A 17,991-nucleotide genomic window follows, 5' to 3' on the forward strand; every position below is an offset into this window, starting at 1 on the left:
GTGCTATTTAGTTAGTGCTGGTGGGCAGCTCAGCCCCCCAGCTGCTTGCTCATGCCCCTCAGTGGCATGGGGGGGAGAATCTGAAGGGTAAAAGTGCAAAAAAAATTGTGGGCTGAGCTAAGGACAGTTTGATGGGCAAAGCCAAAGCGGCGTGCCCAAGCAGAGCCACCCGAGGAATCCCTTCCCCCTGCCACGGCAGGCAGGGGCTCAGCCCCACCAGGGCAGCAGGGCTCAGCACGCGGGACGGGGCTGGGGAAGGCAAACGCCATCGCTCCCAGTGTGTCCCCGCTGCCTCCTCCTTCCCCTGGCTTTTATGGCTGAGCATGATGTCATATGGCATGGAATATCCCTCAGGTCAGTCGGGGTCAGCTGTGCCCCCTCCCAGCTTCTGGTGCCCCCCAGCCGGCTCATGGGCAGGGCAGACTGAGAAGCAGAAAAGCCTGTGATGCTGTGTGAGTGCTGCTCAGCAGTGACGAAAACATCCCTCTGTCATCAACAGAGTGTTTTGGTCACAAATTCAAAACCTAGCCCCATGTGAGCTGCTATGAAGGAAATGCACTCTGTCCCAGCCAGAGCCTGTGCACCTGTTATTTCCAGTGAGGAGGGGCAGCAGTAAGTCAGAGCTTTTATCCTGGTGTTTTGTTACAAGGCCATTGTTCAAAGGACATGGGGTGGACGAGACTTGCAGGTAAAGCTAAAATCTTTTATTAGAACAGCTGTTACAGCTGCAAAAAATTAAGATGTTTTTTCGGGAACAGAGTCATTCTTTGCTTTGGGGCTGTAGGCATGAAAACTGGGGTTTTTTCCACCTGTACCAATTGGTTTAATAGAAGTCATAGGCTTGCAATTGTGCACTTGTAGCAGGTGACTGCCTCTGCTCCACTGAGGCCACGACAGGGCAAAAAGTATAAAAGTAGCACCTGAACAGGAGGAGTTGTGCAAGTATACAGCGAGAGCATAAATCAGGTCAAAGAAATGAACACATTAACCTGTCAAATTCAGTCAGTCAGCATGGCATGGAATCCAAAGTTCAGCTTTGTTCAGGTTTTTATTGCTCACTCGGGACCAGCAGTTCCAGTAACTTGCTGCTGTTTGGGTTTCTTTGGAGTGTGCATGTTAGCAGTGCTGTTTCAAAGAAGCAATAAAACTTCAAAAACTGGACTTTGAGTTTACACTGTTTGTGCTCGGAAGCACAAATTTTTAAATGGAATTTGTCTTTATCACCTGGAAAGAGTGTGTGTGAGAGAGTGAGCAAGAGGGAGATCTTTACATATCTACATCATCTTGAATTTCAAAGGGCTGTACAAATCCTAGTCTTCCAAAATCTACTAAAATGCTGTGCTTTGCATATGATTATATGAAGCTCATTAGTAAGGGTACTAATGAGCCTCCACACACCCCAGGCAGATAAATGAGGTTCCAGAGTAAAACGATTTGCTTAAGGTCAGACTCCTGTAAGTTGACAACCGAGCTGGAAATAGAAACCATTGTTTCCCAGTCCCTCGTACCATATTCCCACGGACAGAATGTGTGTGTGTGTTTTTTTTTTTTTAAGATGAAAACACTGCTGTTTGTTCATGCTGTTTCTCTTGTGCTTTCAATGTAAGCTTCACAAATGCAAATGTTCTGACCTAGAGCTATATAAGGCCTTCATTAAAAACCTCTCCACAATATCAGTCTTCATGCAATTGTATGAAGCAGAGTGGATAGCCCAATTTAACAATTCCCACGCCTCATAAAATAATTGGCCTAGTTTCTTTAAAGTGGGTTTAAGCCCTAACCCCCAGTGTGATCTAACACGGAAGCCACACTATTAATTGTTGATCTATCTTCTGCTATTAAGGCAGTGAGCTACTGGAAAGTGAGGGAAACGGCGTTTGTCTTTCATGCACCAATAGCCGGTTTTGCATGGTTTTTTATCTCTATTCTCAGGCTGCAATGGAGCACACTGACCTTCCTCCTCCCTTCTGCTTTGAGGAGCTGTAATAGGGCTAGGGACAAGCGCAGGGAGGTGCAGAACTGGTGCCGCACAAGAGAAGCCTCAGCGCTGGCGTCAAGGCTGTGCCCTGGGCACGAGCGGCCACCGGAATGCCCCGTGCCCATGTCCTGGAGAGAAACTGGGGACAATGCTCCTGCCCCGGGAACGGGACCGGCTGCATTAAGGACATGCCTAGAAACTGCCAGTGGCACCCTTCAGAGGGTACCGCAGCCTCGTGATGCGCGCTTTGCCTGGGGAGGGGGCATGCCCCCCCGCCATGCTTCCCCTTCTCCCCACAGCCGCCCCTCCCTGCCCCGCGTGGACAGACACCTTCTCCTCTCCTCCTCTTACTGCTGCAGTGTGACAGCTGCTGGTCTCACCAGCCATTTGGAGCAAGGCCAGTGAAAGGGGTTTTTGGCAATTCTAGGCTTGCAGGGAAGACTTGTGGCCCAGAAAAAAGAAGATCTATACACACACACTTATATATGTATATGTACACACATATATATATGCACACATACATATACATATGAGAGAGAAAGCAAGGGAGAGAGTCTGCCAACAAGCCTACCATGTGAGTGTGTGTGTGTATTTTTTTGGCAGGGAACAAGTGACTTTCTGCCTACACATTTTATACTGTTTCTGTCTACTCCTTTCACCCTGAGCCCCGTTAGTCTGGAACGGCTGGGAACATGAGACCCCTGCGGGACGGCAGTGCCGAGGAAGCCGCTGGGACTGGTGGCCCCGGGTTACCCATGGGTGGCTGCAGCGGCACACGTGGCGCAGCTCATCCCTCCCTGGGCAGATGTTGTTTTCTCCACCGGCGCTTGAGCCAGCATGGGTAACGCTGGCAAGTGGAGCGCGGTAAACAAAAGCAAACGGTTTACTTCTTGTATAAACCAAACAGATGAATGCTCATTCTACTTATCTCAGCAGGGCTGAATCAAATGATGGCCACACCGTTCAAATACCTCCTCACCTTGATTAAAATCGGGGCTTTTCTGTAGGTTATCTGAAAACAGACTGCTTTTTCAATGTGCTGAGACAATGGCAATAAAAGCTGTAAAACTGTTCTGCTGGCAGTAGCCCATTGTAAACAGCAAGCTACCAGGCTTAATGAGGCAATTCTGTACCATCGCTTTTAATAACTGAATGTTTGTCTCCCGGCTATTCAGGTGGGCTATTACTGGTATTTAATATTACTAGCGGTGGTGTTATATATTCTGCGCCAGCACTGGCAAAGAGCAAGGCGATTCTTCCAGATAACAAACCTGCAATAGCATTTTTCTGGATTTAACTGAGAGAAAGGCCGGGCAAAGCCACTGCATGCTTGTATTTAGCTTTTCCTTTTCCTTGCAGATGTTATTTCAGACATTGAAAGAGTTAAATGAAACAATTACAGGCACAAGCATGTTGATTCTAGCTTCTGTTATGGCAAACATGAAAATGTATTGACCTAAAAGGTAAATGTTGATTGAAGCAAAAAATTGACGTCAATATAAACTCCAAAGCACTCTATATCTTGATGTTTGGCACACAAACACCATGCCGTATATACAGTGTGAAATACTTAGGTTTGTTTTAATTAGAAAGATGATAATCTGGTGATTGTGGTTCTCATTTCAAGTGTAACAATTTACGGCATGACTAATTCTGCTGAAAAAGCCAAAATTGTCAGCGACGACCTGGAGAGCTGAGCAAACTGCCAAATGACGGCAATTTATTCTATTGATGACATCGATGGGTTTTTCAGAGAAGACTGTGTGCGCTATGTTGACTGCCCAGATTTTCGGAGTGATTTTTTTTTCTGACTGGCGTGTTTTGTGCCAGTGTTTCCTCTCCACCTCGAAACCTGCTGATGGAGATCAGTTTGTGGCTGAAGCTGTAGACGTTTGGTCTCAGCACCATCTCTCCCACCCCTGTAGATGTGCCGGTGCTGGTTTGGGCTTCTCCCCCTCCTCTTGCCGCAGCTGGGCCCCTCGTGCCGGTTACCCCACTGTCATCAGCCTTTCTTTGCATAAGGCAGTGGGCCTGAGCTTGTGTTTTCCTCTGTCCCCAGTTTTCCAGGGCACTGGATTACCTCCCGAGAGTTAAGCATCTCTGGGCAAGCTGGCCCGCTGAGGAGGGGGTGGCAGCAGGGTTCAATCCTTCTGACTCCCTGTGGGTGCCCCAGACGGGTCCACCGGCGCTGACTGGTGGGTCCAACGATGAGGATTCAGCTATGAGCGAAATGAGGATAAATTCCATTTTACCTCCCCAGTAGAAGCCCCACTTGCCGAGCACGGAGATGGGTCATGGCTGGCAGCAATGGGCTGTGTGAGTAACTCTTGGCTCCCAAAGGTGAGGGATGGAGCCAGTGCCAGACGGCGGAGGCAGATACCAGTGCTGGGCTGGAGCCTGGGGACGCGGGCGTACTGAGACTGGAGATGGCCTCGAGCGGGCTGATCGCCTGGGGGATGTGAGGGTGGAGCAGGAGGGGGTGGCGTGCCTGCAGCTCTGCTAGCGGCCATGCTTGAGTAAATGATGATTAGGATTAGACTTGAAAATCTCCAGAGGAGCCCTTGGGAAAGTGCTAATTGTGATGCACAGGGCTTCCCCCCACCTGCACTGCACGGTGTGCAGCCCCCCCCCAGGGCCCTGGCTGCCCCTCCGGCAGGGTTGTCTCTCCAGCTGTCAAACCTGCATGTTCAGCGCTGTGCCTGGCCCTGCCGCGGAGCCTGCTGCCGAGCCGCAGCATCCCAAAGCCTCATGCACGGGCTTCAGCTTCCCTCTGCCTCTGAACTGGCTGGGGCTCTCAGCTCCTGTGAGCCCCCCGTGCAGGCAGCCTCGGTGCGTGTGTCCTCCCAAGCAGCACCCAGGAAAAGAAAGACCAGGTGCAAGGTGAAGAAACCCCACAGGTGTTTCTGGGTTGCTTAAGACAGACCTGACCTCAGACATACAGGCTTGTGTTTTTTCCCATTCTTTCTGCCTCAGCCCAGTGTATACGCAGAGATGGGCTGGTTTCACGGAGAGGGCTGGTCTCGCCCACCCAGTGCTAACCCAGGGCTTCGGGCAGTGACCGGCTCCGAAGGCACTTGGAGCAGAGCTTTCCCCCTCTGCTTTAGGGTATCCCCATGTCCCTCTTTCAAGCATCTTTTTTCCCCTTTCAGAAACTCTAATGCAGGGGTCCTCAAACTACGGCCTGCGGGCCAGATACAGCCCCCCAGGGTCCTCAATCCACCCCCCCCCCGGTATTTACAGACCCCCCCTGCCCCGCCCCCGCCGGGGGTTTGGGGGGGGAAACCAAGCAGCCGCAGATGACGTCCTGCCACTTCATCCGCGCGCCAGCCCCCTGGTTAAAAAGTTTGAGGACCCCTGATCTAAAGGGAAGAAACTTTGATTAGGGTTACTAAATCATATATAAAAGAGGACATCCACAAGCTGCAGCCTGGCTCTGGCGGTTCATGTTTTAAGAAAGAGGTTACTGACTGGGGACCTGAAGCGTTCCCCATTTTCATAACTCGGTGACATTAAAAACACAGCGTGTGTCTGTAGATTTCCTTGGAAAATGCTCAGGGACTTAACGAAGAATTAAGCACATCATTTACTCATTTTCCTTGAGCCTTGATAGATAACCTGCAGCTTTTTCTGTTAAAGCAGGAATACCTGGGTTTTTTTCGAAGTATTTTCAAGCATTTGAGCTATGTGGTAAAGCAAGGTCTCCAACAAGTATTTGTTTGTTTTGTAGACCTTTTTCTCTGTTAGCTCTGCTTCCTTCGGGGAGCACCGCGGCGGATGGGACTGGTGCTTAATAGCAAGAGCCAGCTGGGGAATCCCACCGCCTCCCCCCTGGGGAAGAGCGAGAAGGACATCCAAGTCAAGAAAGAAGCAAAACAGAGAAGTTGCATTTTTCCTTTTCTTCCAGGTGACTTAAACGCAACGTGTTTTTGTGGCACTAATCTGTTGTTTCAGGCCACTGCACGTGTACATGGGTCCAGAGGGGACCGAAATCTGCAGCTTCAGGGGAAGTGGCGTAGTCCGTGGTAACCCAGGTAGGTGATGTGGCAACACAGGGTGAGGGAAACGGGAGGGCTTGGCTTCACACCTGCTGCATCTCTCATATGAGGACTGAACATCCAGTTTATTAAGAAATTGTGGTGGTATATTATTATAATTTTCTAGTGTTGTGAAAGCAGAAATTGGGTCTCCTGCATTTTAATGACGAGTCCTTTGTGACAGCTTTTGTGTTTAATATTGCAAGGTAAAGAGCATTTAGAGGCAATGGAAGGAGGTGCTTTAATGATAGAATCATAGAAGCATTTAGGTTGGAAAAGACCTTTGAGATCATCAAGTCCAGCCATGAAATACAAAGCAGCTGAGAATGAAAGGGTCCTTAGCCGAGGTGTAGCTTTTGCTGTGCCAGCCGGGTCACCAGGCACAAGCTGGTCCTGGGGACGGGTGGCCTTGCCCCCTAGCCGTGGCTGGGCTCAGAGCTCAGGATGCAGCATGCGCCCCGCGGGTCGCCTGTGTCTGGCCATGCAAGTTTATCTCGGTCACTGAGGGCACCTATTGCCCTCTGACTCACCCACAGAGACACAGCCCGCGGAGGGACGGGAGCTTTTCAAGGCAGTCACTCTTCAGATCAAAACTGCACTTGAAGAGCCGGGTCCATCCTGCCAATAAGCGCGGGAGCACTGTGCTGGTGCTGCTTCCTCTTACAGCTGGTGTCAGGGTGTTCTGTCAGCGGCGGAGCCTGGCGAGAGCCGCACTGCCCAGCCTGCTTGCCGCAGCTTACCACTAAACCAAGGTTTCACATAGTTTGTGAATTACTAAGAGGTGATTCATCCTTCTCTTGGTAGGTGGGTGATGTTTCTGTTGCTAGACTGGGCATTTCCCTGCCTTCAGTGCTGAGGCGACCTGGAACACATCTTTCTCAGGGCTCCTCTTTCCCTACGCTCCAGGCACGTAGGGAATCTGGATGTCCCCAGCTACAGCAGCGCAGGCTGGGAAGGATGATGGGGAGCAGTGTGGCACTGTGTTCTGCGTCCCCTCTGATCTGGCTTTCTAGAGGTTCAGGGACCTCCTGCTCTAGTTCTGACACAGCCCCAGGCTCGGGGCTTCTGCTCTGTCGGCGTGCCTTCCTCTTCCCGTTTTTTCAGGAAAAACTCAGCAAAGCTGCCATGTACAGGTCAGCTAGAGGCTTCGGAAAGATGCATCAGAAATCATAGCTGGCAGGCCATTTGGTCATGTTGCAATGTTGGCTCTGCTAATGGCTGCACATCGCAGCTGGAGTGCCGGGATGACTTGGATGGAGATGAAATCCCACGTAGCTGGGGTGAATCACGGGCTGCAGGAGCTGCGTGAGCTGCAGCTGTGTCTTGCAGGGCGAGCCTGCATTTTGAGTGACTCACATGTTATCTTGTCCCAGGTTCTTTCCATGCTGTCAAAATCCGTGCTGCTGGACGATCATGCAGATATCAGAGAGCAGCAGATGGTTTGACCTTATTCTCCTGTTTTGAAGCAAATTGGTGCCTTTTACAAATTCTTGCCCTGGTTAAGTCTAGCTCATTTCTGCCCATTCAGAATAAATCTTTAGTGGCCTTAGGAGCCTGGGCACTAGTAACATCCATTTACAAAACTGATATCCAGTGTCTGCATGTGCAGCTGGACAGCTTGTGGGATCTGGCCGGGGTAAAAAAACCCCTTGTGTGAATTACGAATAAATGCTGTCTGTGCTCTGTGGTGGATGCTGCTGTCAGCTCTCCATCTGAAATAACATGCAATCATGTAAGTATTGGGATTCTGCATAGCAGCTGGAAGGGCAAAGAAACCAAGAGACGGTAACGTTATTGTGCAATACATAAATCCAAGCTATACCAATATCCTGGGTAATGTGAGTGTTATATACACTTACACACAGATATGTGTGTATCTATATAGTTAATTCCTGAGGTGGAGCTGCTACTGTGTGTGACGTGCTGCTTGATAAACTTTTTGGACAGAAGTGGAAGACACTGCTCTTTCATTTGCACATAAAATATAATGATTTTAACTTAGCTCTTTGCGTTTGCTCCCCTGAAGACATAGTGTGCTATTTTTGGTTATTTTTTTGTATTGACATGGGTTTTTTTGCTGTTTCTTGCATTGACTTGTTTTTTTCCATATCAGCATAGAAACTTCTGGCATAGCTGTGCATCTGGTTTTCTTGGGAAATAAGGACTGCTGGCAAATGCACAACTCCAACTCTACCAAGGCAGTCATGCCAGTAGAGAAAGGGTGGTGGTGGGTGCTGCTCGGGGAGGCAGAGCTGGGCACCAGCGCGGGGCTGCCCGGGGGAGCCCACCTTTTGGCACAGCTCAGCCTGGGGGCTGCGGCCACTCGCAGGGAGGGTTTGGGTTTCACCCTGCCACAGGGGTGCTGGGTGGGCTCCTGTTCCTGCTTCCGGGCATCGCCGGACCCTGCTTCTCACTGGGGGAGCCCCGAGGTGCTGGCTGCCTGTGGCAGGGGTCCCCAGCAGCCTCCATCTGGCCCAGCCCCACACTGACGTGGGAAACTGGAATGGTGGGTAGTGGGTATGTCTTAACACCCTGCTGGCCTCTTTCACTCCCACTGCCTCCTTGAGGCCAGAAGCCATGAAAATGAAATTGGTAAGAAGCAATTGCTGATGGGCTCTTTGGTACCAGCAGGCAACCTTACCTAGCAGAAGGGGCGGCACCAAATGCTCGCGGGTACTCCACTTGTTTCAAGCTAACCAGTTGCTCTACATCCCTCCCCCATCTTCTTTTTTTCCAGTTTGAGACATTTTTTTGTGATTAGAGACTTCCTTTCCCCTGAATTTTACGCACTTCTGCATTTCTGGCAGGGCTTAATTCCCAACCAAGATACATTTTGCTAACAGCTTGTAACCCTGGAATGGAAAATAAGTTTTTCACATGGAAAAATATTTGCCCAGAATGACCTTAGTTTTAGGCTTAGAACAAGGAACCAGAACAAGAGAAAGTACGCAAAAGCTTTGGGAGCACATGATCACCCATCTCCCTTGACAATTTGCTTGAACTGAGTGAAAAAGGATTTGTTCCTTATGGAAAGCAGAAATGTTGGATACTTGAAGGGGCACAGTCCACGTGCTGCTGCTTGTGAGACCAAACCACCCTGTGTATAAAAAGACAAGATGCCGAGGATGTCTTGACTAGTAAAATCCAGACGGCTGGAAACCTCTTCTGAAAATCTCTGGGGATGTATGCAGAACGAAAATAAAAATATCTGTGCTGGTCTGGAAATGCACACACAATGTCTGGTTTGTATTTCTTAACAGGGGTTTACCTTTGCATCAAGTGGACTTCGTCACTCGCTGCTGAAGAGATCTTCCTAACAGGCATGCGCTTCCCCGTATCAGCCCAGGGTAAGCCTTCCCCTTCAGTGCAGACCTCTCCGCACTGGGACAGGCATTCTCTGGTTGATGTATGTGCCTTGATTGTGACCCCAAGGGTGTGCACTGTGGTCCCCAGCGTGATGGCAGGGCTGCAGTGAGTGTTAGTCTTACCGCTTGCTTTGAATTAGCTTTTATTGCTTTGGAATAGCTTTCGTCGTGTTACTTTACTACAGGGGTGGACACGTGGTACCTTGTGAGACTGGGTTTGCAGGTGAGTGCTACCATTAACCTGCATAGTTTTTCTTTTGATGGTAAGGTATGTAGCTTTATACCCTGAGTTCTCCAAACATGGGCTTTTGTGACGGGAAAAGAACAGCAGTGATGCAACGTCCTCTCAAGAAAGGCACTAACAGCTTAGTCCAACAGCTCCCTATTCTCTTCCCTTCCTCTGCTCTCTCTAAAGCTTCCACATGCGGCACAGAACTGTGTTTTGCACCCTTACAAGCATCCTGTCCCTCTGCTGAAGCACATATGCACTTGCACTCCATGGATGATCAAGCCTGGCTGCACCCTGGCTATTCGCTATGGGTGTGCCGCCTTTTGGAACAGGGTCTGGATGTTATGACAATATAACTCGGCGATAGCAAAGTAATGAAAACAAATAGTTAGTCTTCACATTCTGGCTCTTGGAAGAGGGATATGCCTAACAGCGGGAAGTCAGGGTTTACCTACAAACAGGTGGAACCCAAACCACAGTAGGTGTGAGCTCCACTCGGCTCCAGACTGTTACATCAGCAATCCACAGAAAACATCTAAGGGTTTTAAGTAAGAGGGTTCTAGAAATAGTATGTGTGCATTAGTAACAATTATTTTTTTTCTGGGAGTGATTAATAGAAAATGGTAGCGGTGCTAAGTAGTTGGTCTCCCTTCCAGCTCTGTAGTATTTGTATTCCTTTGCCTTGCTTATTGCTTTATGAGGATTTTTTCCCCCTGCTTTTGTTTGTAAACAAGGCAGCAGATGCCAGGACCTAAAACCTCTTAGAGATCTAATCCAAAAGCCGTGAAAGTTGGTGATTAGCTTGCTTATGAGAACCAACTAACAAGCTAATAGCCAGGCATTATTTTCTGACCTGAAACAGAGGTTGGGTAACTCTTCCACACCTTTACAGCAGTAAACTTGGCTATATTTTTGTAATCCATATGGACTGGATAGTTGACCCTTTGCTCCCTCTCTCCTACCAAAGTGTTTCTGAGTGGTAATGGTGTATAATTTTTAATGAGAAACTGTGGATTTGGAGTGAAAGAAATTTTACATGAACTGCAGTTGGTCCCCCAGTCAACTTTTGACCTTTTTTTTTGTTGAGGGGAAACCTCAGCAGTATCTGCAGAGCACTGGTTTGTCGATTCTACTGCATGCAGCCTGCTGAGAGCCGCTGTGCTTAGCCTGCCTCGCCTGCTCGCAGGCCTCCCATGTCCTTGGTGCCCAGCCGTGCCCCTGCCCCTGCTGTGGCAGCTCGCTGCCGCACTAAAAGTCTAAAATCCTCTGAGTGTCTCCCCTGCCCCTCCCCGATTGAGATGGCGAATGCTGGTTTGGTCTATCCAAGTCTCTCCGAAAGGAGATCTGGTGGTAATGGCAGCAATAGTATCTTTTCCTTCTTTGTTTTCTAAATTGGACAAAAAATTACCATGATTTGAAAATACTTGCTTCTTTGGTAGGGCTAAAACTGGGGTCTGCAGGTTTGTAAGAGGCCAACAGCATCTCCTGGTTGCTGACACATCTACCTGCTGTCGCGGAAATGAATAGCTGAGAGCTGCTGAGCCAGGGGGACACCACATCTCACAGATGGTGTTTGGATCAGCCAGCTTGCGACACGCGATAGAAATGTTTCTCTTTGGATCTAGGGTAACCACGAAAATGTCTCATTATAGAAAATGTCAAGGCATTTTCCATAACGGCCCAAATTTTGCCATGTTATTGCTCTTCCTGCTTCAAGAAAAGGCTTTTTGGCAAGTTCGATTAGCGCGGTGCTACAAGTCAAGCCGGCTGAAGGAGCATCTCCTGTGTTATGGTTTGTACTGGCCAACGCGTGCGTTGGCGGGCGGTGGGCATGTCCCCTGTTGCGGGGTTAGCTGTCGGTATAACCCTTCAGCCATGGAATTCCTACTGTAGCCCCCCCTTTGCACACTGGCGGGACGTGAGTTGGAGTGGCACCTCCTTCCGCGTGGCCCCAACGCCACCCTGAGCAGCTCGGTGCGTCGGGAGCCGTTCTCCCCCGCCAGCCCGGCCGCTCTTACGTGACTCGGCACAGTTCACCGCAAAGCCTCAGTGTTGACATCAGAAATATGACAGCTCTCATCCGGCCGCAGCCATTTCCAAAAGCCCTGGCCGGTGGCCCGAGTTACCTGAAGCAGTTACTAATTAATTGGTGATGACGCAAATGCTGGGTCCGATTTCAGCCGGCTCCCAGGCAGGAACGACCTGCTCAACTGTTATTGCTTCCCGTATCCTGGTGGCAGGCAGGCTGCAAATTCTCCAGGTGCTGCGCTCCTGCCATAGCTGGGTCATACTGGAAGGTGCATTTCATTTCTTTCGGAGGGAAATATCTCTTTCCTGTGGCCTTTGCTCTGATTTAAACCTGTGGGATTTTTTTTTTTTTTTACCCCACCCCTAATTATATGTAGAAACCGTTCCTGGTGCCTGCCTGAGCATCATTTCACATATGCTCACACCACACACTTTTGTTATTATCCAAAACTGTCAAAAACCATAATCAGTGGCTTAGACGCTCTCCTTTGCACCCACAGCCCAACTTTCCTGGAGCAGGCACATCATACAGGACTGTTTCCCCATGGCTTGTGCGCTACCCCATTGACCTCATTAAACTGGAGCTGTCCTCTGCACCGCTGGTAATGCTTGTGGAAAACTGCTGTAACAGCTGCTCAATAGCACTTGAGGCACTTTTATATGTCTTTATTTACGTTTTCACTTCTGATTTGATCATTATAGCAAATGCCATGTGATGTGATTTATGCAATGGTCAGAGCGTAAGATCTGTTCTGGGGATTAGTGGTGGGAAGCCCTTGACCACAGCCCTGGCCTCCTGCCCAGCCTGATTCTGTCATGTGGAGTTGGTGGCTCTGCCTCCGTCTCCCTGTGTAAGATGGGATAGTAATGGGGGGACTGCAACGCTTAGGGGTCTATCAGCCTAGTCTCACCTGCCATTCAATTCCTATGAGTAGTGGGAGAGAAGCGAGGCAGAAACACGGAGCAGAGGCTGCTGAGGTCCCCTGGGAACAGGTGGTGCAGCTTCTGCAGCAGTCGTCTTGCTCCGGTTGGTCTCTCGGGGGAGAGGTTCAGGCTGAGTGAGCAGCTGTGGTAGATACCGTCTGTACATGACCCTGAGAATATTTTCTGCATGGCTTTGTCACTTGTATGGTTTTTCAGTTCTGTCTAAGCTTTTTGCAAAACAAGTGAAGTGGAGCGAAAAGAGAAAAAAAAGCTCCTTGTTTTTAATGGTAATGTTTAAAAATAATATAAAACTGCCTTCAGTGGCCAAACCACAGAAATTGCCATGCAGATCCAAGAGCAGGTGTGCCTCCTGGAGCTACTGGAACAGCATCAGAAACCTGCTGGATCTCCAGTAGAAAGTGTCCTCTTAATTCTGGGTCAAATTCTGCTCCAAATGCGGTTGAGAGCAAAACTCCTATTTACTTTAATGCTTGCTGGCTTTCATCTATTGTTTTTGGAATAAACTGAGATCAGACGTGAGAAGTGCAAAGTACATATGTTAGGGCAGGAGGAAGCCAGCGATGTGCTGGGAGAGGATGGGAATGAACCAGTTGGTATGTCCAGGTCCTTGGGGTGAGACCTTTCAGGAGTGTACCACAGTGAAGGATACCCCTGGTCTTTCGGCATGAGGTTATGGTTTTCCATTCTTGCTTAACACTTTTCTAAATTCCACCCACAGCCCTCCCGGAGGCGGCAGCCAAACGCCCACGTTGCACTCGGCCGTGGCCCACCCCAGCAGGTCAGGTCCGTGGGCTTTTGTGTTGCTCCCTCCAGCCAAGCCGGTGGGTCTGGGGGAGCCACCCCGGTGCCCACCTTGTGAACGTGACCGGCCTGGCAACATGGCTCCGTGCCTGGCACCAGCAGCGGCGGTCCCGCTGCATTAACAGGCATCCCTCCACATGCATGGGTAGGTGTTTGTGCTTAGCTGGCTTCAGGGACTTGAAGCTCCATCAAAAAACATATTTACCTTCTTCAGTTTGGGACGTGCAGAATTTCAGCCATTTTTTGTGCTGTGGAAGTCATCCCATCCCTTCAGGAGCGGCAGGCTGGCTGGGCTGAACACATTCCTGTATGGTGATGGAAGCAGGGGGAGAAAGCAGGTAAGTTGTGTGCACAGGTTACTAAAGGATGTATTTCTTAATTCAATTTCCTAAGCGTACAGCCAGCCCAGTTTTTGGGTCAGTGTGGCTGTGAGGTGGTAGGTCATGGTTAACACTAATGTCCAAACAGATTCAGACCTTACACCACTCTCCTCCTCTCTATTTGTACCCCTTGCAAACTTCACAAATAATTGACCTATTATTCAGTGGGAGAGCTGCTTGCCCGCCCACTTTCCTCCCCCTTATTTCCCAAAACATTGCCTTTCACTTAAAGCCTTCCAAAACATTTCAAACTTGATACACCAGAGTTCTGAGCACCCTGGCCCTGATTCAGCAGAGCATTTAAACGTAGGAATAACTTCATTTGAAGTCAATGCAATTATTTGCATGCTTCAGTTGCTATGGAGTGAATTGCTCCATATTCAATAGGGTGGAGGCCATCGAGCCCTTGCCTGGCTGCGCTGCTCGGGTCGTGGGATGGGGAGGAAAGCTTGGGCAGCTCCTTCCAGCCCTCACACTGCCACAGGACACAGGGAAGCAGCAGCTAGAAAGGCTAGTTCTGGGCAGGACGGGGCTGTGGTTCCCCAGTGCTGCATTGTAAAAGGCTTGTTTTCATTGTATTCTTATCAGAGCTTGGGAGATTATTCTTATCAGCGCCTGTAACATTTTTTATCAGCTTGAAAGATGATTCTTTTATACCAGGGCAGCTGTGAGCCTCTTGAGGCCCTTCCCCTTTATTTACCTCTCTGCTGCACTGCTCTGCCTCTCTCCCATCAGCGTTTGCCCTTTGATATGAAAGCTCGGAGAAGACTGACATTTAAACACCTAACACCAGGCTGGAGCTGTTTTACAGTGCCAGATGCCTGGATGTGTGATTTAGAGCACAGTCTCTTAGTTCCCAAGTGAAAACATGGCTCAAGTAGGGCTCCAATGCCTGTTTTAGGAGCTTTAGCCCAGTGGTGCTCATTTCTGACATCCCAGGCTGGTGGTAGAACAGATTGGTATGCAGCCATGATGTTATGTGCGCTACCTCAGGCTGCTAGTTTGTGGTCAGGGATGAGCTGAGCAGCTCTTTGGGACAGGAACATGCTTCTATTAGGTGTGGAGTCCAGAGTAAGACTGGAGCTCCTGAATCCTCCTGGAAACAAGCAATTTATAAATAACAACAACAACAATAATAAACAATACTTATTGCCATCATCATCATCGTTGTAGTTCTGTTTCATCTTCTGGGTCAAAACCCCCAACTTGACCAATATCCACGTACTTGTATTTCAGTGTCCTCGTCTGGAAACCTTGGCAGAGCCCTAGCCCAGTCCTCCATGGAGGAGTGGTGATGGGATGGCATCAGCAGATGCTCCGGGCCATGGTGATGGGGTGGCATCAGCAGAAGCTCTGGGCCTTTTGCAAAGACTGCCTGTGTTGCCAGCAGGTTACCTTCGCTGCGAGCAATGCGAGAGACTCCATAGGATAGCTTTTGCTGTGCCTGTTAGTGTAAGAGGTACATGTGTATCATCCTAAAGGTGAGACCACAGCCTCAGAGCTGCCAGACAGGGATTTGGGCTGCAAAAGGTCTCCCAAAGTGGGCCCCAGAGGCCCCCATGCGAAACACCCAGTGCAAGCACTGGAAGAACAACTACATCTGCACCAGCCACCAGCGCAGGGCCAACGCAGGCTCAGGAGCGTGTCCCCTGGGCAGCCACCCCGCCTGGCTGCCCGTGTGCTGAGCCCAGCCCTGGCTCCCAGGGTGGGCAGTGGGTCTGCCTCCGCGGGCCTGTCCTCCTGGGCAACAGTGACAGTCCCCGGTTGCTGGCTGGGGGGCAGGAAGGCTGGCAGTGGGGCACAAGCCGTGCTGTGACACTTGGCTCTGGACCTGGACCCTTTTTCTTCCTGTCTTAACAACAGTCAGAGACCAGCCTTGGTCGTTCATGTTTGCAGTGTAAGAGAGTCCCAAGAAAACTGGTGAATGCTCGATATTTTTTATTTTCTCAGTCTCCTCCGTTTGTTTCCCCACTAACAGCCTGTGCATGGGGATCTGCCCAGTTTTGCTGGTGCTGCTGAGATAGCAGGGGTGGCTGAGCGAGCATCCCGGCACGAGGCACATAGCCATCTCCACACGCCACGGCAGCCGGGAGGGTCAGAGACATCTCTGTCAGCAGCAAAACGCCCTTCTGCTCCTTCCCTCTCACTCCATGTTCTACTGTGCCACAACCAGAAAAGGAGCAAAAAAAGTGTCGTGGTGAAGCAACTGGCCGGGAGAAGGAAAGGAAACACCAGAAAACCACCGAAGGGAGTTGTCTGGAAATAACCGGTTGTGTTCCTGTCCAGCATTTTCAGCAGATAGATAAAAATTGGAGCTCATTTCATACCAGAAACTGGATGAGTGAAGAGAATGCAAGGCACACGTGCAAGGAGCCAGGTCAAAGCTCTGCCTTGGCTTGGGGTCCTGCCCCAACAGCGGCTGCGGCACTGGGATGGTGAGGTCGAGCTTTCTCCCCCAGCACATTCGGCTCGAGGGGAGCAGCCTGCACCCCACTGCTGCCCCGCCATGCTCCCAGTGCTGCAGCTTGGCACCAGTGCAGAACACCCTGGTGGGGTGTGCGGAGCGTCCCTGTGGGGCACATGGAGCATCCTGGCGGGGCATGTAGAGCACAGGATCATGCCCCAGGGGTGGGCAGCACTGACCCTGGGCACAGGCAGTGGGGCAGACATGTGAGCACATCTCTTTCAGCTGGGGCCAGCCATAGCCGCCTCAGCAGCAAGGCCCTGCACGTGTTTTTGGAAGCGCTTCGAGACTGTTTCTCCCGAGGGCTGTTGGTGTCTGGGCACAACGCAGGCAATAAAACCCAATGGCAGCAGTGCCGCTGGGCCCTCGTGTGTGGCTCCCTCTCCACTGGCAGATGCAGCCTGAATTTAAGTTGCCTAACCCTCCCCATATGTTTCCTGGTTTTGGCAATTTTTAACTCCACCAGACTCCACCAGCCTCCACCGGGGAGAGATGCCCAATGGGTTCCCTCTGCCTCCCTCTCCCCGCAGGGCGCCCGTCCGCAGATGGCAAAAACACACTGGTGAGTCCCACAGAGCCGTGCCAGCTTCTGCAAATGGGGTCACGGCGGCTGCACTGGGTTCGTTTCACCCATATCTGCTCCCTTGCATCCTGCAACTCGGGGTTCCAGCTGCCGAGGAGCCTCTGCCGCCTGCCCGGCTGTGCCTGTCGGGAGGGAGCTGCGCTGGCCCCCGGCGCTGTGGTGAAAACCTTTGGGGTTGTGGCTGGAAAACTCCCCTCGCTCAGGCACCTGAAGGGAAACCACCCAGATGTTTGGGTTTTTGGTGGGGTTTTATTTTTGGTTTTGTTTTTTTTTTTTTTTTTTTTTTCTCCTTAAAGTCCTGAATTTACAAGCTAGCCTTGTGGGGATATTTTTTTCCAACTGGCATGGGAAAGGTCTATGTGGGAGAGAAGGCACAGGCTGGCCGCTCATTTCTGAATACTTAAAGCTGGTGAAATTTGCAACAGGACTGTGTTATTCACCCTGATTGCATCTCCCCCTCCTGCTGTGGGTCTCCCTTCTACAAAAGCATGGGCCTCAGCACCTGGGCTACTTGGGAAGAAGCTGCTCCCTTTAGAGAACCCTTTTGATGTGGACTTCAGGAGGCTCTGTGTTGATCTTTTAAGGTAGTTTGTATAGATTTTTTTAAGAGAAACTAAAGTTGAATCTAGAAATTATATTGTAGGTTGTTATTATCTAAAAGGAATGACAAAATACTGCAAAAATACCTGGTGCCTCTCCAAACTCCAGCCCTAACCTGACCCTTCTCTTCCTCTTTGAGATTTGCTAGCATTGCAGTACCGGCTGTGGCACATTTTGCTGGCAGAAGTTGTATCGTTTAGACATCACAAACCCACACTGACAACTTCTCTGGCAAAAAAAGAAAAAAAAAATTGCTATGTGTACCTGGCCTATGTGATGTAGCCACGGGGTGTCTCATCAGCAGTGGTTTATGCAACTATTTGGATTTGTATGAGTTTCACAGTCGCGTTTGCAGCCCCTGTGCTGCTGGAGGGCTGCAGGGGGCTGGGGCTCTCAGCAGTTTGCAGGGTGGAGCTGGTCCCCTTGCTTGAGAGCAGCTCCTCATGAATGCTGCAGGCTGAGAGCAGAGGGACAGGGGTGCTTCCCACTGCCTGCACCCAGGGGAATAAAGGGAACCAGCACCAGTGGGAGTTTTCAGAAGCCTCTAACTCACTGGAGCAGTGTAAATATCTTCAAGGGATTGC

General features: G+C 50.2%; 1 long non-coding RNA gene across 4 annotated transcripts; it reads left to right on the plus strand.

The window, feature by feature from the left end:
* The first annotated feature begins 539 nt into the window (after positions 1-539).
* LOC114012189 (uncharacterized) lies at positions 540-16,635 on the plus strand. Of its 4 annotated transcripts, none has more exons than XR_008746870.1 (4): positions 575-688; positions 5,930-6,009; positions 7,386-13,718; positions 15,739-16,635. It is a non-coding gene; the product is annotated as an uncharacterized LOC114012189 (long non-coding RNA). The 4 variants fall into 4 exon arrangements; XR_003554492.2 differs by having other exon boundaries at positions 7,386-9,600; positions 12,135-16,635; XR_008746872.1 differs by having other exon boundaries at positions 540-612; positions 7,386-16,635.
* The last annotated feature ends 1,356 nt before the right edge of the window (positions 16,636-17,991 follow it).

The sequence above is a fragment of the Falco peregrinus genome, chromosome 4, assembly GCF_023634155.1.
Source record: "Falco peregrinus isolate bFalPer1 chromosome 4, bFalPer1.pri, whole genome shotgun sequence".
In the NCBI taxonomy this organism is placed as follows: domain Eukaryota; kingdom Metazoa; phylum Chordata; class Aves; order Falconiformes; family Falconidae; genus Falco; species Falco peregrinus.